The sequence below is a fragment of the Phyllobates terribilis genome, unplaced genomic scaffold, assembly GCF_046119375.1.
Source record: "Phyllobates terribilis strain yellow unplaced genomic scaffold, ASM4611937v1 Scaffold_2__4_contigs__length_985480577, whole genome shotgun sequence".
Lineage (NCBI taxonomy): Eukaryota > Metazoa > Chordata > Amphibia > Anura > Dendrobatidae > Phyllobates > Phyllobates terribilis.
This window is the reverse complement of record NW_027362762.1, coordinates 947,773,145-947,801,065: the sequence shown is the minus strand read 5'-3', so window position 1 is coordinate 947,801,065 and position 27,921 is coordinate 947,773,145. Positions and strand designations below refer to the sequence as shown.

Here is a 27,921-nt window from a genome sequence, read left to right as displayed (position 1 = left end):
GGATGTCTGAGAGCAAGCGGGAGGCTGGCGCTGGTCAGGGTGAGGGTGTAAGCCTACCGTTCTCTCTGTGCTCCTTCTGGCTATTTCCCTCCTTGTAGGGTAACAGCCCACGTTCCCGAGCTCACCGTGTCCTTTCGCCCGTATAGCTTGCAACGTGGGTCCCTTTCTACTCCCGGCCTGGTACGGCTTTGCTGGTCCCTTCTGCTGTGGCGGAGCCTCCGAGCTTCTTAGGCCAAGGAACATACAGTCCCCTGTGGACTGGTTTCTGCTGTGGGACGTGGAATCCTCACAGCCTCAGACACCAAAGTCTGGAAGATCAGTCTGTCTGCCAGGACAGGCGTACTTCACCTCTTGTCCCTGGCTTGTGGCTCTCCTACTGCCACATGCCCTCTTACGCTGCAATACAACTGTCTGTCTCTGCTCTGGGTCACTTCTCAATCCAGAGACAGGTTGTCCAGTTCTCCCTAACCCTGCCCCCAGTTACAGCTTTTATAGGGGCAGCCTGCTCCCCCTACTGGCCTGTGACAGGAGGTATCGCATGCTAATGGTCCTTGACTAGAGAACCTCCCCCTTGCTCTCAGACACAGCTTTATTATTTTTGTGGCATCCAGGCCAGGGTGACACACATGCACACAATCAGGAATGGTAGCGTTTTGAATGCAGCGTATTTCCGCTGCATCCAAAACGCTGCATTGTAATTACCGCACTTGTGTTTAGTTACATGCAGATTTACCGCTTCTAATGACATGCTATTGGTCATACACTGAAGACACTGGTCTTCGCCACAGAAATTCACATGCAGCCATGCTGCTTCTTGTAAACCCGAGTAAACTCACCTCACCCGGGTGAGATTACATAGCATTAGGCTGGTTTCACATGTCCGGCTATTTCCGGTACTGGAAAAACCGGTACCGGAAATATCCGTGTCCCTTGTGGCAACCATTTGCCGCATCAAGACCGGCGCCTAGGAATAGCGGTACAGTTAGCGCTGTTCCCAAGCGCAGGTGCTGAACGCTGCCCTCATAATAATAATAATTTTTATTTTTATAGCGCCAACATATTCCGCAGCACTTTACAATTTTAGGGGGGACATATACAGACAATACAGAATAAGCATAACTCATGTCAAAAGGAGTGAGGGTCCTGCTCGAAAGCTTACAGTCTATGAGGAAATGGGGGAGACACAAAAGGTAAAATGTACATATATTGTATAATGCAGCCTTGATATATTAAATAGGATAAATAATAATACATGGACTGGTCGCCAGCCAGTATGTGTGCAGTCCTGACCGAGGCTATTAAGTGCATGGATGGTATGAATCTGAAATTGAAGAAGATTTTAATATGGGCCAAAACCGGGACCGATTGAGGCGATATGCCAGTCTAAAGAAATGTTTTTTTAGCGTCCGCTTGAAACTGTGGGTATTGGGAATTAATCAAACTGTCCTGGGTAGTGCATTCCAAAGAATTGGCACAGCACGCGAGAAATCTTGGAGACGGGAGTGGGGAGTTCGGATTATGGAGGATTTTAGTTTTAAGTCATTGGCAGAACAGAGGGCACTTGCAGGGTGGTAGACAGAGACAAGGGAGGAGATGTAGGGGGGAGCTGAAGGATGGAGTGCTTTGTGGGTAAGCATGTTAAGTTTATATTGAACTCTATATTGAATGGGCAACCAATGCAATGACTGGCACAGGGAAGAGGCATCGGTGTAGCGGTTGGCGAGGAATATGATCCTGGCTGCTGCATTAAGGACGGATTGGAGAGGGGACAGTTTACTAAGAGGGAGACTGATTAGTAGAGAGTTGCAATAATCGAGACAAGAATGAATAAGAGCTACAGTAAGAGTTTTTGCCGAGTCAAAGGTGAGAAAAGTCCTGATTCTTGAGATGTTTGAGGTGTAGATGACATGAACGAGCGAGTGATTTGATGTGAGGAATGAAGGAAAGATCGGAATCAAAAATGACCCCAAGACAGCGGGCTTGTTGCTGGGGAGTAATGGTTGAGCCACAAACGGAAATGGCAATATCGGGCACAGGTAGGTTAGTGGAGGGAGGAAAGACGAGGAGTTCAGTTTTTGACAGATTCAGTTTTAGACAGAGGGAGGACATAATGTTAGACAGAGCAGAAAGACAATCACTGGCCTTTTGTAGTAATGCAGGGGTGATGTCCGGAGCAGAGGTGTATAATTGGTGTCATCAGCATAGAGATGGTACTGAAAACCGAATCTGCTGATTGTTTGTCCAATTGGAGCAGTGTATAAGGAGAAAAGAAGGGGGCCTAGGACTGATCCTTGAGGAACCCCGACAGTAAGGGGAAGGAGAGAGGAGGAGGAGCCGGCGAAAGACACAGAGAAGGAGCGGCCAGAGAAATAGGAGGAGAACAAGGAGAGAACAGTGCCCTTGAGGCCAATAGAGCAGAGAATAGTGAGGAGGAGCTGGTGATCACGATTCCTTGCCAGTGCTGCAATCAGCGCAAGCAAGGGACAATGATGAGGGTAGTAGTAGTCTGCTCCCGCAGTGTCCCTGTGTATAAATAAGATTAAAATAATAAAATCCATATACTCACCTTTCCTAAGTGTCCCATGCTGTAATCCTCTGACTGCTGACTGAGGAGCTGGTGAAAATTAGCTGCTCCAGCGAGCTGCTTCGGAGCTGCACTCAGGAGCAGTGTCCTGTCACTCACAGAGAGCAGCTACGGAGCGGCTCATTTTCTCCGGCTCCTCGGCAGCAGCGGTCGCATGGATTACAGCGGGGGACACCTAGGAGAGGTGAGTGCAAGGATTTTATTATTTCAATCTTAATTTTGCAGGCATGGACACAGCGGGAGCAGACTACTACTCTCGCTATTGTCCCTGCCTGTGCTGATCGCAGCGCCGGCAGGGATCCACGATGATGGCAGTGTTCAGCCCCCAGCGCTTGGGGACAGCGCTAACTGTACGGCTGATTCCCAGGCACCGGTATGTGTCACACTGATGACAAATGGATGTCATCCGTGTGTGTTCAGTGTGAGACAGTTTTGTGGACCGTGTATCTGCAAAAAAACAGACATGTCTCCGTGTGGAGCACACGAACACACGGTCCATGGAAACACACTGACATGTGCGCAGACCATAGACAGTTTCCGGTACGTGTGGAAACTGTCACCACTCGTAGAGACTTGTTTACATATTAAAGTTGGTCTGTTCAATACTATGGCTTAAAGTATTTTTTTAAGTGAAGGTAAATTTTAGATTAATGGATGTTTTTTATGTTATAGTTTCACCCAGCAGCTATTTTTTTCAGAAATAATGTTTCAGGTATATGGTGAACCCTGACCCGTCACATGGGGTGGTGAAGGGGCCCATGCAGTCTCAACTGCCCGAGGCCCTTGCTATCCTTAATCCACCCCTGCTTGTGAGAGTACCCCGCGCCTCAGGGCCTGTAAGCTGGGTGGGTCTCAGAAAACTGTCCCAGAACATTGACAGTGTTCCCCTGCCTCTGCTGGATTGGAGTTGAGTCTCTCTCGCCTGTACGCCTTGGTTGGGCAACGAACTGTGACCTCTGCCGCTAGCGTGGTCAGATGGGAATTTTTTTAACAGTTCTGCAGCAAGGGCCTTCTGGTACTGCCCCATTTTTGTAGACCTCTCCACCTCAGGAATAAGAGAGTCAAAGTTCTCCTTGTAGCGGGGGTCTAAAAGTGTCACCAACCAGTCATGACTGTCACCCAACATTTTGACAACGCGAGGGTCACGGTTAAGGCAGTGTAACATAAAGACAGCCATGCATGCCAGACTGGTAATGGGCAAAACTTCCGTGTCCTCACCAAGATGACGACTTACCATGCTCTCCTCCTCCTCCTCCTCCTCCCCCCTGTCCTCAGGCCACCCACGCTGAACCGACGGTATGACAGTTGTACAGGCACTACCGTCTACAGCGCATGATACCAGCTCCTATTCTTCCTCCTCCTCCTCCTTCTCCTCTCCCTCATTGTCCCCCAATGCACGTTGGGATGAGATGAGGCTGGGCTGTGTGTAATCGCCCGCTACGGCTTCTTGATCCATCTCATCATACTCTGGCTGCAATGCCTCCTCTTTAATTCTTTGCAGAGAGCGTTGCAAAAGACAGACAAGTGGGATGCTGACCCTAATGATGGCGTCATTGCCACTCACCATCTTGGTGGACTCCTCAAAGTTTGTCAGGATGGTACATATGTCAGACTTCTAAGTCCACTCCTGAGGTCTTATGTGTGGAGTCTGACCTGAATATCGACGGCCTTGTTGCAGCTGGTACTCCACAACTGCTCTCTTCTGCTCACAAATCCTTTGCAACATGTGGAGGGTAGAGTTCCAACGTGTGGGGACATCACACACCAGTCAGTGTGCCGGAAGCTGCAAACGCTGCTGCAACACAGCAAGGTCGGCGGAAGCTGTAGCCAACTTCCGAAAATGAGCTGATAGGCGGCGTACTTTGACGAGCAGATCTGGCAACTCGGGGTACGATTTAAGAAACCGCTGAACCACGAGGTTAAGCACATGAGCCAGGCATGGTATGTGTGTGATCTCGCCTCACCTCAGAGCCGCCACCAGGTTACGGCCATTGTCACACACGACCATGCCTGGATGTAGGTTCAGCGGTCTCAGCCACAGATCTGCCTGCTCTTTCACAGCTGTCCACAACTCACAAGCAGTGTGAGGTTTATTACCTAAGCTTATGAGTTTCAGCACAGCCTGTTACTGCTTGGCTGAGGCAGTACTGCAGTGCTTCCAGCTTGTAACTGATGTGGTGATATCTGAGATGGAGGCTGAGCATGAGGAGGAGGAGGAGGATGATGCGCAGGAGCTGTACACTGTGGGGGCAACTCTGACTGACATAGGGCCCGCAATCCTCGGTGTGGGTAGGATGTGTTCCGTCCCAAGGTCCGACTGGGTCCCGGCTTCCACTATGTTTACCCAGTGTGCCGTCAGAGAGATGTACCGTCCCTGGCCACAAGCACTTGTCCACGTGTCCGTTGTCAGGTGGACTCTTCCAGTAACTGCGTTGTTGATGGCACGGCAGATGTTTTGGGACACGTGCTTGTGTAGTGCGGGGATGGCACACCGGGCAAAATAGTGTCGGCTGGGGACTGAGTACCGAGGGACAGCCACCGCCATAAGGTTGCGGAAGGATTCCGTCTCCAGCAGTCTAAAAGGCAGCATTTCCAATTCAAGCAGTCGTGAAATGTGCGAATTTAGGACTGTGGCCTGTGGGGCGTTGGCTGCGAATTTGCGCTTTCGTTCAAAGGTCAGGGATATGGACAATTGAACGCTGCGGTGGGACGTGGACGTGGACGTTGATGCTGTTTCTTAAGAAACTGCCATAACAAGTGAAGACTGAGAGGAGGGGGCATCTTTGCATGCAGTATGGACAGGGGATTGCCTTGCACGCACAACAGGGGATTCTCTTACACGCTCAACAGCGGAAGAAGCAGTGGTGACACCCGCTGACACTGTTCGTGGACCCTGGGGTTCGCCCCACAAAGTCCGGTGCTTTGCTGCCATGTGCCTGATTATGCTGGTGGTGGTCAGGCTGGTAGTTTTGTCACCCCTGCAGATGCTGGCCTGGCAGGTGGTACAAATGGCCTTTTTGGGGTTATCAGCAGAGTCTTTAGAAAATTCCAGACTCTGGAAGACCTACCGGTTGTACTGGCAATGTCCCTCTCCCTGTGTGCTGCTGGCCTTGCTTTGTGTGTCCTCATGCCACGTTGGGTCAGTTACTAGATCATCCACCACCTCCTCCTCCTCACTTCATGGCAATTGTGTCTCGTCATCGTCCACCTCTTGTGACAAATTGCCAGCGTTGCCTTCCTGTGGCCGTGGCTGTTCAAATATATGGCCATCGCTACATGGGATCTCCTCTTCCACCAATTCAAGCGGAGCAGGCGAGGGGCAAAAATATGGAATGGACCAGTGAACAGCTCTTCAGAGTGTCCAACTGTGGGATCAGTTGCTGTCTGACGACACTCGGCATGGTGGGAGGAAGGAGCATCAGGGTGAGGAGGAGTATGCGGTCGAGACTCACGGCTACTAAGACTTGACCGTGTGGAAGACAGACCGGAGGTAGTGGTATCCAGGTGACTGGAAGTATTATCTGCTATCCAATTAATAACCCGTTCACACTGATCAGTTCATAATAGTGGTGTTGTTGTGTGCTTCCCTAGTAATTCGGTCAAGAACTGGGAGCGAGAAGATGTGGCTGTTGGTTGTGGCACATTTTCACCTTGGCCACGGCCCCGTACTCTGCACGCACCATCACCAGAACGTCCAGTTCCACGTCCCTTGCCACGCTCCTTGCCCATTGTAAATGAAGTAAAATAGCTTACACTCGCACTATCAATGGCAAAAGGGCAATAACAAGGAGATTAGAACTGTGGAAGAGGAAAACCACAGTTCTATTTCTTTGGCCTACACCAGAATCTTTTAAACAGATATATTTGTGTCTGAACAGTCAGCGAGACACTGAAACTGTTTTTTTTTATGCAAAAAGGTGGATTACACCCAGATTTGAACCGTGGAAGAGGAAAACCACAGTTCTATTTCTTTGGCCTACACCAGAATCTTTTAAAGAGATATATTTGTGTCTGATCAGTCAGCGAGACACTCAAATTGTTTTTTTTCATGGAAAAAAGGCAAAAAAGTGTATAATACAGAGATCTGAACCTTGGAACTGCAAAACCACAGTTCTATTTATCTGACCGAAACCAGACTCTTTTAAACAGATATATTTGTGTCTGAACACTCACAGACACACGGTTAATAAGGCTAATAAGACGGGTATATGTACAGTCTGACTGAGAAAAAAAAAAAAAGAGGATTTAGATGAAAAAAGAAGGATTTTTCCTGGCCCCTGAGCCCTGGGGATAAGTCTAGCAATTTGAGAAGCAGAACACAGGACTGTAATGCAGCGTTTGTTGGTATAACCACTGCATCTCCTATACAGCCTGCCTGCCTGATATCTGGGATGGATATTAGTCCTGAGAAGGACTGTTTGTTTGATTTTGCAGGCTTTAGAGACCCTACACTATCTATTTCGCAGTATAAATCTCTCCCTAGTTCAGCAGCACTCTCCCTGCACAGTCTGATCCGGAGCGACTTTGTCCAAGATGGCGGCGCCCAGTTTTAAATACTCGAGGTGACGCTGTGCGGCCAACCAATCATTGTAATGCCCACAACCAACATGGCTGCGGTATTACAGTGACTGGCTGGCAATCCCTGCATGTTCATTGGCTCTGTAAAGAGCGGCAAACATTCCGGGGCGGAGACCCGAGCTCCCGCCCGAGTAACCCGGAAATGCTCAGTGCTCACCGAACATCCTGAATAGTAAGATGCTCGGGCAAGTACCGAGCAGTGTCGAGCATGCTCACTCAACACTACCAACAAGTGCTAAGCATCTCTGGGAACTACTTCAAGATTGTTGGAAGACCATTTCTGGTGACTACCTCTTGAAGCTCATCAAGAGAATGCCAAGAGTGTGCAAAGCAGTAATCAAAGCAAAAGGTGGCTACTTTGAAGAACCTAGAATATAAGACATATTTTCAGTTGTTTCACACTTTTTTGTTAAGTATATAATTCCACATGTGTTAATTCATAGTTTTGATGCCTTCAGTGTGAATGTACAAGTTTCATACTCATGAAAATACAGAAAAATCTTTAAATGAGAAGGTGTGTCCAAACTTTTGATCTGTACTGTAATAGTGATGAGCCCGAGAATCTCACTGCTCGACATGCTCGGCGAGTATTTCCAGGATATCCAGGCGGGAGCTCGGGTCCCTGCTCTGCATGTTTGGCGCTCTTTAGAGAGCCAATGAACATGCAGGGATTGCTTGTCACGCATTTTAATGCCGTAGCCATGTTGGTTGTGGCATCACAGTGATTGGCTGGCCGCACAGCATCATCAGGTCTATATAAGGCCTGGTGCGCTAGGCTCGTCACAGTCTAACCTTCAGACAGACAGAGTAGGGAGAAGTTTTGCTGTGTGAGGGAAAGAATTGGCGGTGTAGTAGTTAGATATAGGTACTCCAGGAGTATATATATATCTATCAGAACTAACAGTCCTTCTGAGGACTAATCCAGCTGCATATATTCGGTGGTGATAGCAGGATTTAGGCAGGCATGCAGGGTTTGTGGCAGTGTATACAACACAAGAGGGTCCACTGTACGTTCTGTCTGCTCCTGCTATTACAGATATCCGTAGACATAGCCACCAATATCAGGGACGAGGGCTAATTTTTTTCTTTGATCTTAATCCTGATTATTTTCTAAAAAAGTAATAGTGTCCAACATTTTACTGCTCCATTTGCTTTTTAACACAGCAGAATACATCCAGATCTTTTCCATCATCAGACGTCATCCGATATCACAGTGATAAAAATCCAGAAATTTGTAGTGAATGTGGAAAATATTGTCCTCCATTTACAGTTTGGCAGCAGCATGTCAGTGAAGCTATTCACACATGGTCGCTGTGAATAATAGGAAATAGCTATTTAAAACCGTGCGCATCCATCTGGCATATTGCATATAACTGCGGATTCAAATCCAGCCATTTGTAGCGACCGTGGAAAATATTGTCCTCCATTTACAGTTTGTAGCAGTGTGTCAGTGAAGCTATTCACACGTGGTCACTGTGAATAATAGGAAACTACAAGCCCGCTATTTAAAACCATTGGCGTCCATTAGACGTATCACATATAACTGCGGTACAAATCCAGCCATTTGTAGCGACCGTGGAAAATATTGTCCTCTATTTAAAATGGGCAAAGCACATGGCAAGGAAAGGGAAAGTGGATGTGATGGTGCATGCAGAGGCCAAGGCCATGGGCAAGCTGAAATTGTGCCACAACAAGCACCCACATCATGTCGGCCTACTTTCTTGTCCCAATTACTATGGTACCGCAGCACAACACTATTGAACCTAGAGCAGTGTTAAAAGGTTGTTGGTTGGATAGCAGATAATGCTTCCAGTCACTTTGCCACCACCACCCTTTTTTCCACACGGTCAAGTCTCAGCCGTGAGTCTGGACCTCATATTCCTCACCCTGATCCTCCTTCCTCCCACCATGACTTCCTCCCACCACCATCGCCTAGTGGCCGGAGACAACTGATCCCAAACTTGGACACTCCGAAGAGCTGTTCACTTTTCCATTTATAGATTCTTCTGGCCTCTTGTCCGGCCAGCTTCAAGGGGGGCAAGAGGAGATCGCATGTAGCGATGCCCAAATATTTGAGCAGACACGGTCACATGAAGGTGATGGTGGAAAAGTGTAATTACTGTCACAAGAGGTGGATCATGATGAGACACAATTGCCAGAAAGTCAGGAGGAGGACCAGGGTGCCCAAGTGGAAGACGAGGTAGTGGACGATGTAGTCACTGACTCAACCTGGCAAGGTGACATGCAGAGCAAGGACAGCAGCACAGAGGAGGAGGGAGGCATAGCACCACAACAGTCAGGAACAAGCAGTGTTGTGGCCATAGACAGAAGGCGGGCAACCGTTACCCGGAACACCAACACGACGGACGTTGCCAGTACTACTGTTAGGTCTTCCCGAGTCTGGTTGTTTTTTAAAGACTCTGCAGATTACCACAGCAAGGCTATTTGCACCATCTGCCAAGCCAGCATCAGCAGGGGTAGCAAAACTAGCAGCCTGCCCACCACCAGCATGCTCAGTTACATGATAGCAAAGCACCCGACTAGGTGGACCAGGGTCCAGAAACAGTGTCTGTGGGTGACACCACAGCTTGTTCAGCTGTTGTGCTTGCACGCCAATCCCCTGTCCATGGCACAAGCGAAGAAGCCTCCCGCCTTGTACCTGTCATTGCACCCTCGCAACTACCACCATCAGCATCCACGTCCTTGTCCCAGCGCAGCGTTCAGTTGTCCCTAGTAGAGATGAGCGTTGTTCTACTCGAACTGTTCGCCAATCTCAAATTCGAGCTGTTTTGGGCGGTGTTCGAGCCGTTCGGCGAACACGAACAATTTGAGAAAAATTCGGCTGTTCGAGGTTATGTTCGATAACTGTTCGTGCACCAAAATCATAACTGGATTTTTTCTCAGTAATGATGAAAATTAATGTTAATACGCAGTTTGAGTGTACAGCGGGGTGGGGGGAGGGGCAGGGGATGGATCTCTGCAGGAACAATGAAGATCTCCATTTTTTTTTTCTCTTTCCCGCATTTACAGTGGGGAGGTGCAATCTGTCAGCCTAGCAGCAGCGCACACACGGAGCGAAGTGCTTTTTTTCACACAAGCAAGGGCATGTGTCATTAGCAGTGTATGTCACATGTCCTTGCCCTATAAGACCCAGCCATTTTCCCCGTCGCCACCATTTTCTCACTGCTGCAGCTGCGTGTTAGACGGCACCGCTGTTGCTGTGTGGCTATACCTTGTTAATTTCAAGCCAATTTTCGCACAAATCTACAGATAGCTTGGGAGTAGGGAATAGTTGTGAATGCAGTCCTTTTAAGGACTAGGTTACAGCATTTCCTACGACTTTTATCAGGCAGGTCTGTGCTCTTAAATAGATAGATTGTGGGAGCAAAGACTAATTGTAATTGGAGTCCTTTTCAGGACTAGGTTACATCAGTTCCTATCAGTTTTTGCCAGGCAGGTCTGTGCCAGTGCTGTGCAAGATTTTTTCACAGCATTTGGCTGAATCTAGCAAAGCTAATCCTTTTTGGCCTATTGCAGAGTGTGTTAGTCAGTGGAGTAGCCTATCTGTGTTGCAAGATATACCACCTGTGTATAGAATACCAATTTTTTTACTGCACCTAGTGAAGTAAAATCTTTTGGGCATAGCATCATTCTATTAGTCCATCTATACTGACCTCCATCAGGTTGCAAATTGAATATAATTTTTTTCTGCATCTAGCTCTGAAAAAATATTGGGCTTCTAGCTGTATGTGGGACTTGTTGTATTAGTCCATCTATACTGACCTCCATCAGGTTGCAAACTGAATATATTTTTTTCTGCATCTACCTCTGAAAAAATATTGGGCTTCTAGCTGTGTGTGGGACTTGTTGTATTAGTCCATCTATACTGACCTCCATCAGGTTGCAAACTAAATATATTTTTTTCTGCATCTACCTCTGAAAAAATATTGGGCTTCTAGCTGTGTGTGGGACTTGTTGTATTAGTCCATCTATACTGACCTCCATCAGGTTGCAAACTGAATATATTTTTTTCTGCATCTACCTCTGAAAAAATATTGGGCTTCTAGCTGTGTGTGGGACTTGTTCTATTAATCCATCTATACAGACCTCCATCAGGTTGCAAACTGAATATATTTTTTTCTGCATCTACCTCTGAAAAAATATGTGGCCTTCTAGCAGTGTGTGGGACTTTCTCTATTAGTCCATCTATACTGACCTCCATCAGGTTGCAAACTGAATATATTTTTTTTCTGCATCTACCTCTGAAAAAATATTGGGCTTGTAGCTGTGTGTGGGACTTGTTCTATTAATCCATCTATACAGACCTCCATCAGGTTGCAAACTGAATTAAAATTTTTTCTGCATCTACCTCTGAAAAAATATTTGGGCTTCTAGCTGTGTGTGGGACTTGTTCTATTAGTCCATCTATACTGACCTCCATCAGGTTGCAAATTGAATATAATTTTTTTCTGCATCTAACCCAGCCAATAGTTTTGGCCTAATACCACAGTTTGGCCACTCAGCTCTGCTCGGTTCCCATCCATTGTTTTTTTGTGCAAACAACTCCAGAGTTGTGAATTAGTTAACCACCAAAATGAGTGGAAAAAGGCCTGCTGCTGGTGGAAAGGGGAATAGGCGTGTTGGGAAGGGGAAAAAAGGTTGTGTCCGTGGGGTAGGTGTTAAAGCAACAGTAACATCTGCAGAAGAAAGACCATCTTCCAGCCAAACTAAAATGTCTACTTCTTTTAGCGGACAATGTGATAAGATCCCTTTCTTACGGCCACGCCAATCGCTACAAATTCCAGATGAGGCACAAAAACAGCAGGTGCTTCAACGGATATCAAGTGCTCCTTTAAGTGGGCTCTCCTCCACATCAACTTCAACATCACAAATACTCCAGTCCTCAAAGGTGTCACCCCAATCGCACTTGCTTCCTCACAGCTCCCAAATCTCCAGCTGCCCGTCTGAGTATGAGGTAGAACAGATGGTTGAGTCTGCAGAGCTGTTTACTCATACTATAGCCTGGGAATCAGAGGTCGACTCCAGCACTTCTGTGAATCCAGACGAGGAAATGATCTGCACTGATGCCCAGAATCTTTATGAGTCGGATCCAGGACCAGACGCAGAAGGATCTGACCATAATGTAGACCCTCATTCCCAAACTGTAACTCCTGTTGGTGGAGACAATGAGGAAGACGATGATAAGACTCAAATACCTGATTGGAGCGACAACTTTAGTTTTTTGTCAGGGCAGGAACAGGTTGGCTCTGAGGACGACGGGTGTGATAACGCACAGGGTGATGATGATGAGGTTGGAGATCCCACTTACTGTCAACCCACAGTCAGCCAAGAGATGAGGTCAGCAGAGGAGGTGGAGGAAGATGCTAGTGACGACGAGGTCAGGTTGCGCCTTCCTGGACAGAGACGTAGTACTGGAAGCACGTCAACAACTGCATCCTCAAACACAACTCTGCCTTTCACCACAAGTCGTGGTGGCTCTTCAGGTCGCATGGGTGCTAAGCCTTGCATAGCCTGGGCATTTTTTCAGATCGATAAAGATGACCCAACTCGTGTTATCTGTAACATTTGTCAGCAAAAGCTAAGTAGAGGCCAAAAAATACATAGTTTGAGTACTTCATGCATGAACCGGCACATGGACATGAAGCATAAGTTGCAGTGGGAAGCTCAGTGTGCTACAATGCGGCCTAGCCGGCCGGGCCAACCACCGTCTGCCATATCTTGTGCATCCGCGGCCTCTTCATCCTCTGTGACTGGGGGGACAGCAGTCACACCTGTTTTGGGGCGCAGACCTGCCACCTCTTTACCCGCAACAGCCAGCGTGATTGGCAGGTCATCATTTTCTTTGGAGGTGGTAACACCAGCTGGTGTTGAGCGCTGTCCGACATCGATAGCACCACCTTTGGATCAAGGCAACCTAACATGTCCGCCTGCATCTTCCTCACAGACCGGCAGTTTGCCGGGGACACCCTTATCAACCCCATCTAAGCACAATAGCCAGCCCTCGGTCCCTCAGATGTGGACAAGTAAAAGACCATTTCCTCCTAGCCATGAGAAAGCTAAGAGGTTGAATTTCACCATCTGCAAGCTCTTGGCTACAGAAATGCTGCCTTTCTGCCTGGTGGACACAGAGGATTTTCGAGACCTTATGTCCGTCGCAGTGCCCCAGTACCAGATGCCCAGTCGGCACTACTTCTCAAAGAAAGGTGTGCCTGCGCTCCACCAGCATGTCGCACACAACATCACCGCTTCTTTGAGAAACTCTGTGTGTGACAGGGTGCATTTCACCACAGACACTTGGACGAGTAGGCATGGACAGGGGCGTTACATGTCGCTGACTGGGCACTGGGTAACTATGGTGACAGCAGGACAAGGGGCTGCTGTCCAAGTCTTGCCGTCCCCACGAGTTGTGCGTCAATCCTCTTTATGTCAAAGTTCCTCCACTGCTTCTGCCTCCTCAACCTCCTCTCGGTCTTCCACCTGCACCCAAAGCCTGTCTGGTCATGCCACAAGCTTTCTAACTGCGCAGAAGGGATCCTGCACACCTCCTTACTATGCTGGCAGTAGGGCTCAACGTCATCAGGCGGTTTTTACATTGAAATGTCTGGGAAATGTGAGTCACACAGCTGAGGAGTTGTGGTCAGCTCTGGAGAACCAATTTCATGAATGGTTGTCTCCACTGGACCTGAAACCAGGGAAGGCCGTGTGCGACAATGCTGCAAACCTGGGTGCGGCCCTTCGCCGGGGCAATGTCACACACGTGCCTTGTATGGCTCACGTGTTGAACCTGGTTGTCCAGCAATTTTTAGCCCACTATCCCAGACTAGATGGCCTTCTGTAGAGGGCACGGTCGCTGTGTGCTCACTTCCGCCGTTCGCATCCCGCAGCTCAGCGACTTACATCTCTACAGAAGTCGTTGGGCCTGCCACTTCACCGGCTAAAATGCGATGTGCCTACCCGGTGGAATTCAACTCTGCACATGTTGCAGCGACTGTGGCAGCACCGACAAGCCCTGGTGCAATACGTTCTGACGTATAGCCTGGGCCAACGAGATCCAGAGGTGGGGCAAATCACGCTGGAGGAGTGGTCTCAGATCAGGGACCTATGCACCCTTCTGCACAGTTTTGAAATGGCGACGAAGATGTTTAGTGCTGACGATGCCATTATCAGCATGACTATTCCGGTGATTTACATGCTGGAGCACATGTTAAACAGAATTCGGAGTCAGGTGGTGGCACAAGAGGAGGTGGAGGAAGTAGAGGAGGAGGAGTTGTATGCGGAAGGGCTAACATCTGCAAGGTCCAGACGGTCGGCAGCACCAAGGCGGCAGGCATGTGAGGGTGGGGGAGATGGTTTTACCAGGGCGCATGGTAGCAGCCAAACTAGTGAGGAAGGTGCAGGAGCCCAGGAAGAAGTGGAGGACGAACTGATGGAAGACTCATCAGATGAGGGAGACCTTGATCACATTTCTGTTGTGCGAGGTTGGGGGGAGAGGACAGAGGAAGGAAGCATGATTGTTACCTCGCCACCAACACAACAGGGACTTGGTGCTCCTGGATGCGCAACACACATGAGTGCCTTCTTGCTGCACTACCTGCAACATGACCCTCGAATTGTGAGAATTAGAAATAATCCTGACTACTGGGTTGCCACACTGTTAGATCCCCGGTACAAAAGTAAATTTGCAGAAATTATTCCTGCCATAGAAAGGGATGCACGCATGCAGGAGTATCAGCAGAGACTGTTGCAGAATCTTACATGTGCTTTTCCACAAAATACCAGTGGTGCACGTAGTGAATCTCACAGTTCCAACTTGCCAACCGTGGGACCATCAAGTGTTCAGCACTCAAACCGTAACAGAACCACAGTATCTGCTGGTAACATCAATTTTGCGGAATCATTTCACCACTTTTTTAGCCCATCCTTTGCAAGGCCACAGGAGACAAGTAGTCTGACACATAGTCAACGCCTAGAGACGATGGTACAGGAGTATCTCCAAGTAAACATTGAAGCCATGACTGTGTCACTGGACCCTTGCTCTTTTTGGGCTTCCAATCTGGATAAATGGCCGGAGCTAGCCACTTACGCCTTGGAGATCTTGTCATGCCCCGCAGCCAGCGTTCTGTCTGAACGTGGGTTCAGCGCTGCTGGTGGTGTGCTGACAGATAAGCACACGCGGCTCTCCACTGATAATGTAGACAGACTCACGTTCATAAAGATGAACAAATCATGGATCCGAAATGACTTTTCTACCCCTGTGTCATCCTGGGGAGAGTAAAAGCTTGATGATTGGTTAAAATCACCCTACCAACCATTTTAAGCTTTCAAATTACTAATCATGTTTATCTGTATCTTGGCTGGAAAATAATTTGGGCTTTGTAGCAGTGTGCAGCACTGATTCTATTAGGCCATCTATAATAAGCTCCACCAGATTTAAAATTACTAATCATGTTTATCTGTATCTTGACTGGAAAATAATTTGGGCTTTGTAGCAGTGTGCAGCACTGATCCTATTAGGCCATCTATACTAAAGCTTCACCAGATTTAAAATTAATAATAATTTTTAGCTGCATCTAGCCCGGAAAATAATTTTGGGGCTCCGAGATGCGCAAGACACATAAGTGCCTTCTTGCTGCACTACCTGCAGCATGACCCTCATATTGTCAGAATTCGAAGTAATCATGACTACTGGGTTGCCACACTCTTAGATCCCCCAAACTTTTCGATCAACCTTTTCATTTTAATAAAGACCAAAAAAATGGTCATTTTTGAAATTATAAGCATTAGCAGGTTGTTAGAAACTGAAATCAAACAGTTTTCAACTCAAAACTTTATTCTAGGTGATGTTACATTTTCACATAGGACCCCTTGTTCGAAAGGAGCTTCTGAACTCTCTCGTCCATTGAATTTGTCAGGTTTTGGATGGTTTCTGCTTCAATTGTTTTGCATGAGGACAGAATACCCTCCCAGAGCTGTTGCTTAGATGTGAACTGCCTCCCGCCATCATAGACACTCCTTTTAATGATGCTCCAAAGGTTCTGAATGGGGTAGAGGTCAGGGGAGCATGGGGGTCACACCATAAGTTTGTCCCCTTTTATGCCCATATCAGCCAGAGATGCAGATGTTTTATGTGCAGCATGAGATGGTGCATTATCATGCAAAAAAATGATCTTGCTGTGAAATACACGGTTCTTCTTCTTGAACCACGGCAGGAAGTGCTGTTTGAGAAAATCCACATACATTATGGAGTTCATCTTTAGCGCCTTCAGGGATCCTAAAGGGGCCGACAATCTCTCTCCCCATGATTCCAGCCCAAAACATTACTCCACCTCCTCCTTGTTGGCGCTGTAGCCGTGTTTGCGTGGGGTGTCCATCAACCAGCCATCCTCCACTCCATCCATCTGGACCATCGAGCGCTGCACGGCACTCATCCGTGAACAAAACAGTTTTGAAATCAGTCTTCATGTAATGTTTGGCCCACTGGAGCCGTTTCTGCTTGTGTGAAGTGGATAGAGGAGGTCGACAGGATGGCGTATGCACAGCTGCAAACCTCTGAAGGACCCTGCATCTTGTTGTTCGGGGGATGTTGGAGGCACCAGCAGCTTCAAAAACTTGTCTGCTGCTATGACAAGGCTTTTTTGCCGCTGCTCTTTCAACCTGACGTAATTGCCTGTAGGAAAGAGTCCTCAATTTGCCCTTATCAGCACGCACACATGTGTACTGTGAATCAGCTACATACTTCTTGATTGCCAAGACACTTCATCCTGATCATCGCACAATGTTGATTGTAGTCATGCCTTGACCTAAACACTTCACAATTTGTTGCTTCTCAGCAGCCGACACATCCTTTTTCTTTCCCATTTTGGCAGAAAATGTAGGCTGCTTAATAATGTGAGACAGCCTTCTTAAGTAGTCTTGCCTTTCATTGGACACACCTGCCAAACTAATTAGCACAGGTGTCTGCAATTGCTTACAGTGATATAAAGAGCCCTGACACACATCACCATCAATGAGTTTAACTGCCAAACAAACAAATTCTTCCCTTATCACTCCTAAACACTTTTTGCATAATAATTTGGAACACAGTGTACATGTGCTTTTCCACAAAACACCAGTGGTTCACGTAGTGAATCTTACAGTTCTAACTTGCCAACCGTGGTCTGTATGGAGTTGTTCAATAAAGGGCCCAAAGTTAAGATAACATAGATGGGAGAGGTCTCTATGAATAGGAATTCCTAAGTATTTGATACCCTGTGAGGGCCAGGCAAAGGGAAAGTTGGACTGGATGGAATCCTATATGGATTTAGGGAGGGAAACATCGAGGGCCTCAGACTTCGCTGCATTGATTTTAAAATTTGACCATGTAACAAAGTGATCTATTTCAGCCATAACAGCATGGATGGATATATGTGATTGAGTGATATATACTAGGACATCATCAGCAAATAGAGAGCACTTGTACTCGGTGCCTCCCACCTCAATCCACCTAATATTGGGGTTATGGCGAATTGATGAGAGCAGGTGCTCCGTCACTAGGATGTATAAGAGAGGGGACAGAGAACATCCCTGCCTTGTCCCATTGGTGATTGTGAAAGGTGATGAAAGTGTTCTTACGCGCCCCCTGGGCCTTGGGACACCCGGAGCCGGACCCTTTTTGGTGGATGCTGGTGGTTGTAGTCTCCGTGGCGGCGACCCGGTTCCGTGGCTCAGGGCGGTCAAACCAGTGGCGGAACTATTTATGTGGTTTTGATGTTTAAATGTCCGACTACGCCACCCGTGGATTGCGGTCAGAGTGAACCGCCGCTCCAGGGCAGACCGCTGAGGCTGGTGTTGTGGGTGCAGCAGAGCGTAGCATAACTCCCCACGGGAGGAGTATAGCCTCAGGGCAGTGTATGCTGAGGATGGGGGTGATGGTGCAGGGCAGCAGCAGTAACGACACGGAGTCAGTGATGCAGTCCAGGGCCTTTACTCACAGTTCTTATTATCCAGACCACGTCTGCAGGTAACGGCTGCCCACGTCGTACTGTGCTCACCAGGTGAGGGGCTCAGACAACTCCCAGATAACTTTGGAGCGCTTCACAGGACCCCCTTTGTGTGTCCTTTGTCTGGCCTTTCTTACCAACCCTTCTGTCCGGCTGCCTCGGGCCTCCTCTTGGTAAACTTGGCCCCAGTTTCCCTGACCCTATGTGGTGCCTTCCTAGCGGGTCTAGCTGAGGGTCGTTTCCTGCCTCCACTAGTTTCGGGGACCGGTCTCCCCCTTTGGCCTGACCCCTCCACGCAGGTGGATTCGGGCGTGCGGTGGCGACTCGCCCGTCCGCACCCCTGGGATCCCTTCGTTCCTCATTCCTGGAGCCTTCTCCGCTCCTCTTCCTTCCTTCTCCCTCTTCCAGGCCTGGGCCTCTGTTACTAGGCCCGCCTCCGGAGCAGAGCTCATGCAGAGCCCCTGCTCCCTGCCACTTCTGCTCAGACTTCTCTGCACTGAACTAAGATGGTGCCCACCTTTTATACTCCCTTCTCAATGCACCCAGGAACTGCTTCCTCCCTGCTCCTGCACTACAGGGTTCCCCTTCCTCAGTGTTCCCTCCCCCCACTCCAGCCAGGGACAGGGACTGTCGTGCCCATCTCAGGGGCATATTGGTCGCCCTGCCCCACGGCAATGTGGTGTAATGCATGCAGGTGTCGGGTCCTGATCCACACTACATCCTTACCTGAGAGTGAGATATCACACCTCTGGGTGAGGTGCAATACCTCTGTAGCAACCGAGCCCTCAGGGTGCTACAGTTCCATTTATCTTCAGCCTAGGTGACGTATTGCGATACAGGGCCGTGATTTTGGCTATAAAAGGGTCCCCTAGACCCCTACTCCAAGCTTTTTAAGAGAATCATATATGGCGTGCCAGGAGACTCTATGGAATGCTTTCTCAGCATCCAACGAGAGTATCTAATTACAAATTTTTAACTGCATCTAGCCCAGGAAATACTTTGTGCCTAGTAGCAGTGTCTGCTAGTCAGCAGATTATCCCGGCTGTTAAGCAAGCTACACCACCTGTAGTTTGGACACTTAATTTTTTCAAAGGAAATGCTTCGGGACCACGGGATACTCAGTGAAGAGCATCAGGAGGCACCCCCAAGGCATAGGGGCTGGGACTGGCAGTAGGATGCCTTGCGGTGGACAGCCGAGCTCGATCCTTATAAAAGCTTTTTAACTGCAGCAGCTTTAGTGGACGCTACTGGAGCTGGAATTACGCGGCTGCTGGCATGAGACTTGCCCTCCAATAGATCCTTGTAAATGGATTTAAAGTGTATTCATTCAAATTAGAGAGACAATTTAAATTAAAAAGCTTAGAGCTGCCTCCACCACAGGGGGGCTCGCTCGACCCACCAGCGGACAGGCACCAGTATTGGGAGAGGGGGGCTGGCCGTCAGGGTTCACCGCGGCTCTGGCACAAACCCGGCGACGCGGAGGTGGCACGGGCAGGAGCGGACTGAACGTGTCGGCTTCTCACTTTTTGGATTTTAGAAGGGCATGACATGCCTATATCTGTGTCTCCCCCTCCTTTTACTCCTCCACCTCTTTTCTTTTTGCATGACTATATGTACTTGTCACTTTTCCATGTGTTAGTTGTGTCTTCTGAGCAGTTTGTCAGCGTTTGGACACCTTTGAAGGTGTTTTCTATGTGTTTCTATGTGTTTTTGTTTGCCTGCCATTGGTTTTAACGGTGTTCGAAGGTGTTCGACGAACAGTTCGACGAACACACGGGTGTTCGACGAACCGAACCGAACTCGAACACTACGGGGGTGGCTCAACACTAGTCCCTAGCCCAGTCCTTGGAGCGCAAGAGCAAATACGTAGCCAACGCCCCACAGGCCATACTGATTATCTCACACATCTCGCGAATGCTTGAGCTCGAAATGTTGCCTTTAAGGCTTGTGGAAACAGAAGCTTTCCGCAACCTGATGGTGGAGGCCGTCTCTCGGTACTGGGTTCCCAGCTGCCACTATTTCTCCCGGTGTGCCATCCCCGCATTACACAAGCACGTGACCCAGAAGATTAACCATGCCCTCAACAACGCAGTTACTGGGAAAGTCCACCTAACCACTTACACGTGGACAGGTGCTTGTGGGTAGGGACAGTACATCTCACTGACGGAAAACTGGGTAAATATAGTGGAAGCCGGGACCCAGTTGGACTTTGGGAAGGAACGCGTCCTCTCGACGACGAGGATTGCGGGCCCTAGGTAAATCAGGGTTGACCCCACACTCTTCAGCTCCTGAACCTCCTCCTTCTCCTCTTCAGCCTCCATCTCTGAAATGACCACATCAGTCGGAAGCTGGAAGCACTGCAGCACTGCCTTGGCCAAGTGGCAACAGGCTGTGCTGAAGCTAATATGCTTAGGTGACAAACCACACAGCGCTGAAAAGTTGTTGACAGCTCTAAAAGAGCAGGCAGATCTGTGGCTGTCACCACTAAACCTACAGCCAGGCATGGTTATATGTGACAATGGCCGGAACCTGGTGGCGGCTCTGAAGCGAGGCAACCTCACACACGTACCATGCCTGGCCCATGTGCTCAACCTAGTGGTTCAGCGATTTCTCAAAACCTACTTGGATCTGCCGGATCTGCTTGTCAAAGTAGGTCCCGTGTATGCCTATTTTAGAAAGTCAGCTCCAGCTTCAGCCGATCTTGCGTTTGCAGCTTCTAGCTCACCGACTGGTGTGCGATGTCCCCAAGCATTGGAACTCAACTTTGCATATGTTGGGAAGAATTTGTGAGCAGTACAGGGCAGTTGTTGAGTACCAGCTTCAAAACGTCCATCGGTATTCAGGTCAGCCTCCTAACATAAGACCTCAAGAGTGGGCATGGATGTCAGACATCTGTGCTGTCCTCCAAAATTTTGAGGACTCCACCAAGATGGTGAGCGGTGATGACGCCATAATTAGCGTCACCATCCCACTTCTCTGTCTTCTGAAACGATCACTGCTCACAATTAAAGAGGAGGCATTGCAGGCGGAGCTCGATGAGATGGAGCAAGAAACCATACAGGGTGATTCCAGACAGCCTAACCTTATTTCATCCCAATGTGGATTGGGTGACAATGAGGAAAAGGAGGAGGAGGAAGAACAGGAGCTGGTTTCCTGCGCTATAGACGGTACTACCCACACAACTGTCATACAGTCTGTTCAGCGTGGATGGCCTGAGGAGAGGGAGGAGGATGAGGAGGAGAGCATGGTCAGTCGTCCTCTTGGTGAGGACACGGAAGTCTTGCCTGTTAGCAGTTTGGCACACATGGCTGACTTTCTGTTCCATTGCCCTTCCCGTGACCCTCGTGTTCTCCAAATTTTGGGAAACAGTCATTGCTGGTTGGTGACACTTCTAGACCCATGCTACAAGGAGAACTTTCTCTTTCTTATTCCCGCACTGGACAGGTGTAGTAAAATGGTGCAGTACCAGAAGGCCCTTGTTGCGGAATTATTAAAAAAAATCCTGTCTGAAAACGCTGGTGGCAGAGGTCACAGTTCGTTGGACAACCAAGGAGCACAAGCAAGAGAGGCACAAATACGATCCAGCAGAGGCAGGGGAACACTTTCAAAGGTCTGGGATTGTTTTCTCAAACCCTCCCATCGCACAGGCCCTTATGCGAGGGAGAATTCTCACAAGGAGGGATAATTTTATGAAAATGCTGAAGGAGTACCTTGCCGACCATACCAACATCCTCCATGATTTCTCTATGCCTTATAATTATTGGGTATCCAAGATGGACATGTGGCTTGAACTGACTCTCTATGCCTTAGAGGTGCTGGCCTGCCCTGTCGCTAGCATTTTGTCACAGCGGTTTTTTGTGCCGCCTGGGGAATTCTAGCTAATGGGCGCATCCGCCTGCAACTGAAAATGCTGACAGGCTGACTCTTATAAAAATGAACAAGGGCTGGATTGGGCCAGACTTCTCAACACCACTGAATGATAGCAGCGTAATATAAACTCAAATTCAGTGTCTTTTTTTTGGGAGGTCTATTCCCATGCACCTCTTCTTCCTGATTTTGTCTATTTTCTGTTGTCTTCTTCCTTCTCCTCATCCTCCACCACCATATCACCAGGGTGACCGTGATGCAACACCCACATAAATTTTTTAAAGCGTGTTTATGATGATGCCCGTAGGAAATGTTTGTTATACAGTATGCTCATGTATACCCCCCAGGGGTAAATGTTTTTCAGCCCATACACTTAGTGCATGGGCATTACAAGTATAGGAGACCCGCTCCTTTATAATGGAAACATTATTTTCATAAGGCCCTCATCTAAGTCTCTTCCAAGGGGCATTGGATTGCATCCAAATTTTTGGCAGCCCTTGCAGTCACTGCATATGCAAGAACAGTATAGGAGACCCGCTTCTTTATTTTGGAAACATTTTTTTCATGAGGTCCTCATCTACGTCTCTTCCAAGGGGCATTGGAGTGCGTCCTTTATAATGGGAACATTTAAAAATTTAGACAGCCGTTGTAGTCACTGCATACGCAATAACTGTATAGCAGAACCGCTCCTTTATAATGGGAACATTTTGTTACTGAGGCCCACCTCTATGTGTCTTCAAATTGGTATAGGGGTTTTTCCTACATTTAGATAGCTGTTGTGGTCACTGCATAAGCAATAACTGTATAGCAGAACCGTTCATTTATAATGGGAACATTTTGTTACTGAGGCCCTCTTATATGTCTCTTCAAAGGGCTATTGGAGTGCGTCAAAATTTTTGGCAGCCCCGCCACTCACTGCATACGCTAAAACAGTATAGGAGACCCACTCCTTAATAATGGGAAAAACAAAGCATAGCCGGCTGATGGCCCTCTAACAATAGTGAGGGTTGACTGCTGGTTTGTTGAGAATAGTAAGGGCCGCCTGGTGGCCCTATAAAAATAGGCTTTGTGACTTTCAGAATCTCTCCCTCATAAATGAAACAGGATGTGTCTGATCATGTCTCACACACCACATGGCCCTATAGGGTAGCAAAATGTTAAAATGACATTTACCGGTGAAGGTATTTTTCACTGTTGAAAGCAATGCCAAAGGGAAAAAACGCAGCAAAAAAGTGATGCGTGAACATAGCCCAAGGTGTGGAGAAGCATTTTTTTTGGGGGGGGGTTATGTATTTTGCCGTATATGCAAGTCATTACCCTGGAAAGGATGTTCCTTAACATTTTTTCCAGGAAAATTCATTTTGGTTTAGTTTTTGTATGTTTTATTGTGAGTCCGTAAAAGTGGCGTAATACTCTGACAACATTGTTCACAACACTGACCTGAGAGTCAGAAATGCTTCCAGGGGTCTTCCCCATGCTGTTCCCATGTCATTTCAGCACTGTTCCCTTCAATTTGGGCAACGTTTAGGCCACCTGCAGACCGCCGGGGGTGGGGGGCGCTAGAAAAATGCTCGAATTTCCCACAGATTTACATTGGACTCATTTCTCGGGTCGAGAACTCGAGCATTCCAATTTGCTCGACTCGAGCATCGAGCACCCGAGAATTTTAGTGCTCGCTCATCACAAATATTTTTCCTCCCCCCTTCTCATCTTTAACCCTTTTCAACCTTTATTTTGCCTATATCTTTCATTCCTTTAAATTTCGCTTTTTTGCTTTTATTTTGTTCTTTTTTGCTTCTATATTACTGTGTATTTATAATGTCTCCCATCTTTTTCTACATTACTGTGTATTTACAATATGTCTCCCCCTTTTCCTATATTACTGTGTATTTATAATATGTCCCCCCACTTTTTCTTTACCCCATTTATGTAAAAAATCAGTAATAAAAACTACTTTAATAAAAAAAGGCGCCCATTGCGTTCCCAATGACGATGCTGATCTGTGTGATTTTGGTGCTTTTTTTTCTCTAGATGCTTCTATGTGAAGCCTAAAAAAACACACACTTTATTAAGTGCAGAATCAAAGCTTTTCTGTACTATAAAAAGCACATTAAAAACGCGGCTTCACAGCTGCACCAAAGACGCATCAAATAAGGGGGAGAAGATTGTTATTGTGTAGTTTGGTGCAGACATCTGCTGAAAACAAAAAACACAGTATTTCTGCAATGTGTGAACACGGCCTTACAGACACAAAAAAGCCAGATGTCGTATAGTGAAGCCACATAAAGATGAGAAAGTTCTGGCGGTTCCGACTATGAATGAAGGAACAAAAAATAATCCACAGGTTCCAATTAGAGATGAGCAGGACGCACAGATGACGTAGTGCTGGCTACGCACGCCGCATTATCTGTCCCTCTTTCTATTCTTCAAAAGTTGGGAGGCATAAACATGTTAGAACATTGACTTAGGATCAATTCTTGCATCGGCTGTGGCACTGACTTAAAGTCTAACAATATTTATCTTTTTGCACATTTTTCACAATTGTTTTTGGTGGAGTTTTTGTTTCCACATTTTAAAAGAACTGTATGGTATATAAAATACTCTATATAATATAAAATACGCTACGGTATATAAAATACTCTATGGTATAGTCTGCGTCCATCGCCTTAAGTGTCTCATCGCTTAAGAAATATGAATTATACCAGACTTTAATATGATCAGCATGTCTATACATCTATTCTCTCCTACAGGTACGTCACTCAACTTTCCCATCCTGATTTCCATCCTGATTTTTCCTTATCTCTACTCCTGCACACCCATGATACATCACTCAACTTTCCCATCCTGATTTCCATCCTGATTTTTGCCTCTTTCTTCTCCTGCACACACATGGTATGTTTTTCATCTAACCCCTGCTCTACCCCCACTTTTATCTACGATCTCCTTGTTTACTCTGCCCTTGAATATTCTGCATCTGGCTCAGCCTTAATCAGCTGATCAAGATGAGCACAGACCACTTTCCTCTGCTTTATACCTGAGTGCATTCTGAAGCAAATATATTGTGAGTTACTTGTCAGCATAGACTTTAGTCTGCGTCCATTGCCTTAAGTGTCTCATCGCTTAAGTGTAAAAATATGAATTACACCAGAAGGGAACTGAAGTTAACTGGATACTTGGACACTGTAAACAAATTTTGTGTCTGTTTTCACTCTCACACCCATAATCCTTTACTTTTTACAACCACCCCTAATCCCTATGTAAGGTGCCCCAGCGAGGTAGTCGTGGGCGAGCTGTAGCCCCCTCTCGCTATGGCACCCTACAGACAATACGTGTCCTCCCTCCTTAGTGTGGCTGTGTATGTAGTGCTCTTCACTTACTTCAAGCCATCCGATCGCGGCTGTCTCCAGGCAATTTTCTTCTGGGACCAGGGCAGCAATAATTTCAGAGGACACGAGGTTCTTAACCAGAACTTGGACTTTACTTGGGGAAGAGGAATATATACAATATTTACAGTCAGATATAATGGATAAGGCCCGACAGGCAATCATCTCTCTCACAGGCGCTGTTAACTGCTTCAGCCCTGGTTCCCTCTTTAAGCGGAGCATCTCTGTGGCTATAATTCCTGGCCTAAGAGACTCCTCTGTATTGACAGTGACCGGATCCGATATCTCTCCCCCACGTCTTAGCTTGGAGTCCTATTTAGCTTCCTCTGCTTCCTGCAGACTAGAAGTGCCCCGTGTCCTCACTACGCTTTGATGAGTTTCTCCGGCGAGCGAACAGGACTCGTGCTCTTGTGTGGGGAGAATTGCGCACTGGGATCTCACTGTCTGAGGGTTCGGAGCTCCCGTCTACCCTAGCAGCCACCATAGTCAGGCTGTCTGATCAACTTGAGGTCTCAACTCGTACTAAAGAATCACTTCCTGATTCTGGAAACTAAACAGAGACTTTCCTAATATGCCCACCCTCAGTGAGCTGTCATCACAGAACTTTAACCCATCACTGTCTATAACCTTGCTGGCAGACTCAACCTGACATCTGCACCCAGCACAGTGGCATCTTGTGGCTGTTTTCAGGTACTACAGCCCAGAAGGAATTATACCAGAAACAAGCTCTATATCTCTCTAGGCTTGATAAGGGCACTAAGTTCCTCCTCTACTCTACTAACTTGACCACTAAAGCTAACCCCCTTAGCTTGGTCTACCACAGTTAGGGATGTCTGACCTCAGGAACACTTCCTTTAACTATCTCAGTACCAAGGGAAGGCTACACCCTTCCCCACTATTACACTTACACCTAGTAAGGGACTGGTCATCTCCTCCTCCATCCTCCCCATTCATCTCACATACCCCTCAGAACTACAGTTATATGAAAAAGTTTGGGCACCCCTATTAATCTTAAGCTTATTGTTTTATAAAAATTGGTGTTTTTGCAACAGCTATTTCAGTTTGATATATGTAATAACTGTTGGACACAGTAATGTTTCTACCTTGAAATGAGGTTTATTGTACTAACAGAAAATGTGCAATCTGCATTCAAACAAAATTTGACAGGTGCATAAGTATGGGCACCTCACCAGAAAAGTGACATTAATATTTAGTAGATCCTCCTTTTGCAAAAATAATAGCCTCTAGTCGCTTCCTGTAGCTTTTAATGATTTCCTGGATACTGGATGAAGGTATTTTTGACCATTCCTCTTTACAAAACAATTCCAGTTCAGTTAAGTTTGATGGTTGCCGAGCATGGACAGCCCTCTTCAAATGATCCCACAGATGTTCAATGATATTCAGGTCTGGGGACTGGGATAGCCATTCCAGAACATTGTAATTGTTCCTCTGCATGAATGCCTGAGTAGATTTGGAGCGGTGTTTTGGATCATTGTCTTGCTGAAAGATCCATCCCCTGCGTAACTTCAACTTTGTCACTGATTCTTGAACATTATTGTCAAGAATCTGCTGATACTGAGTGGAATCCATGCGTCCCTCAACTTTAACAAGATTCCCGGTGCCGTCATTGGCCACACAGCCCCAAAGCATGATGGAACCTCCACCAAATTTTACTGTGGGTAGCAAGTGTTTTTCTTGGAATGCTGTGTTTTTTTGCCGCCATGCATAACACCTTTTTGTATGACCAAACAACTCAATCTTGGTTTCATCAGTCCACAGGACCTTCTTCCAAAAAGAAATTGGCTTCTCCAAATGTGCTTTTGCATACCTCAGCCGACTCTGTTTGTGGCGTGCTTGCAAAAACGGCTTCTTTCGCATCACTCTCCCATACAGCTTCTCTTTGTGCAAAGTGCGTTGTATAGTTGACCGATGCACAGTGACACCATCTGCAGCAAGTTGATGCTGCAGCTCTCTGGAGGTGGTCTGAGGATTGTCCTTGACTGATCTCACCATTCTTCTTCTCTGCCTTTCTGATATTTTTCTTGGCCTGCCACTTCTGGCCTTAACAAGAACTGTCCCTGTGTTCTTCCATTTCCTTACTATGTTCCTCACAGTGGAAACTGACAGGTTAAATCTCTGAGACAGCTTTTTGTATCCTTCCCCTGAACAACTATGTTGAATAATCTTTGTTTTCAGATCATTTGACAGTTGTTTTGAGGAGCCCATGATGCCACTCTTCAGAGGAGATTCAAACAGGAGAACAACTTGCAAGTGGCCACTTTAAGTAGCTTTTCTCATGATTGCATACACCTGGCTATGAAGTTCAAAGCTCAATGAGGTTACAAAACCAAAAAAGTGCTTTAGTAAGTCAGTAAAAAGTAGGTAGGAGTATTTAAAACAAGAAAATGATAAGGGTGCCCATACTTATGCACCTGTCAAATTTTGTTTGAATGCAGATTGCACATTTTCTGTTAGTACAATAAACCTCATTTCAAGGCAGAAACATTAC

At 47.2% G+C, this 27,921-nt stretch overlaps 1 long non-coding RNA gene across 1 annotated transcript in view; it reads right to left on the bottom strand.

The window, feature by feature from the left end:
* The window catches only part of LOC141239379 (uncharacterized), a 225,403-nt gene extending 199,471 nt beyond the window's left edge, over positions 1–25,932 (bottom strand). The window contains exon 1 of the long non-coding RNA XR_012304785.1: positions 25,407–25,932. This is a non-coding gene — a long non-coding RNA (uncharacterized lncRNA). The remainder of the gene's footprint in view (positions 1–25,406) is intronic.
* Positions 25,933–27,921: the final 1,989 nt, after the last annotated feature.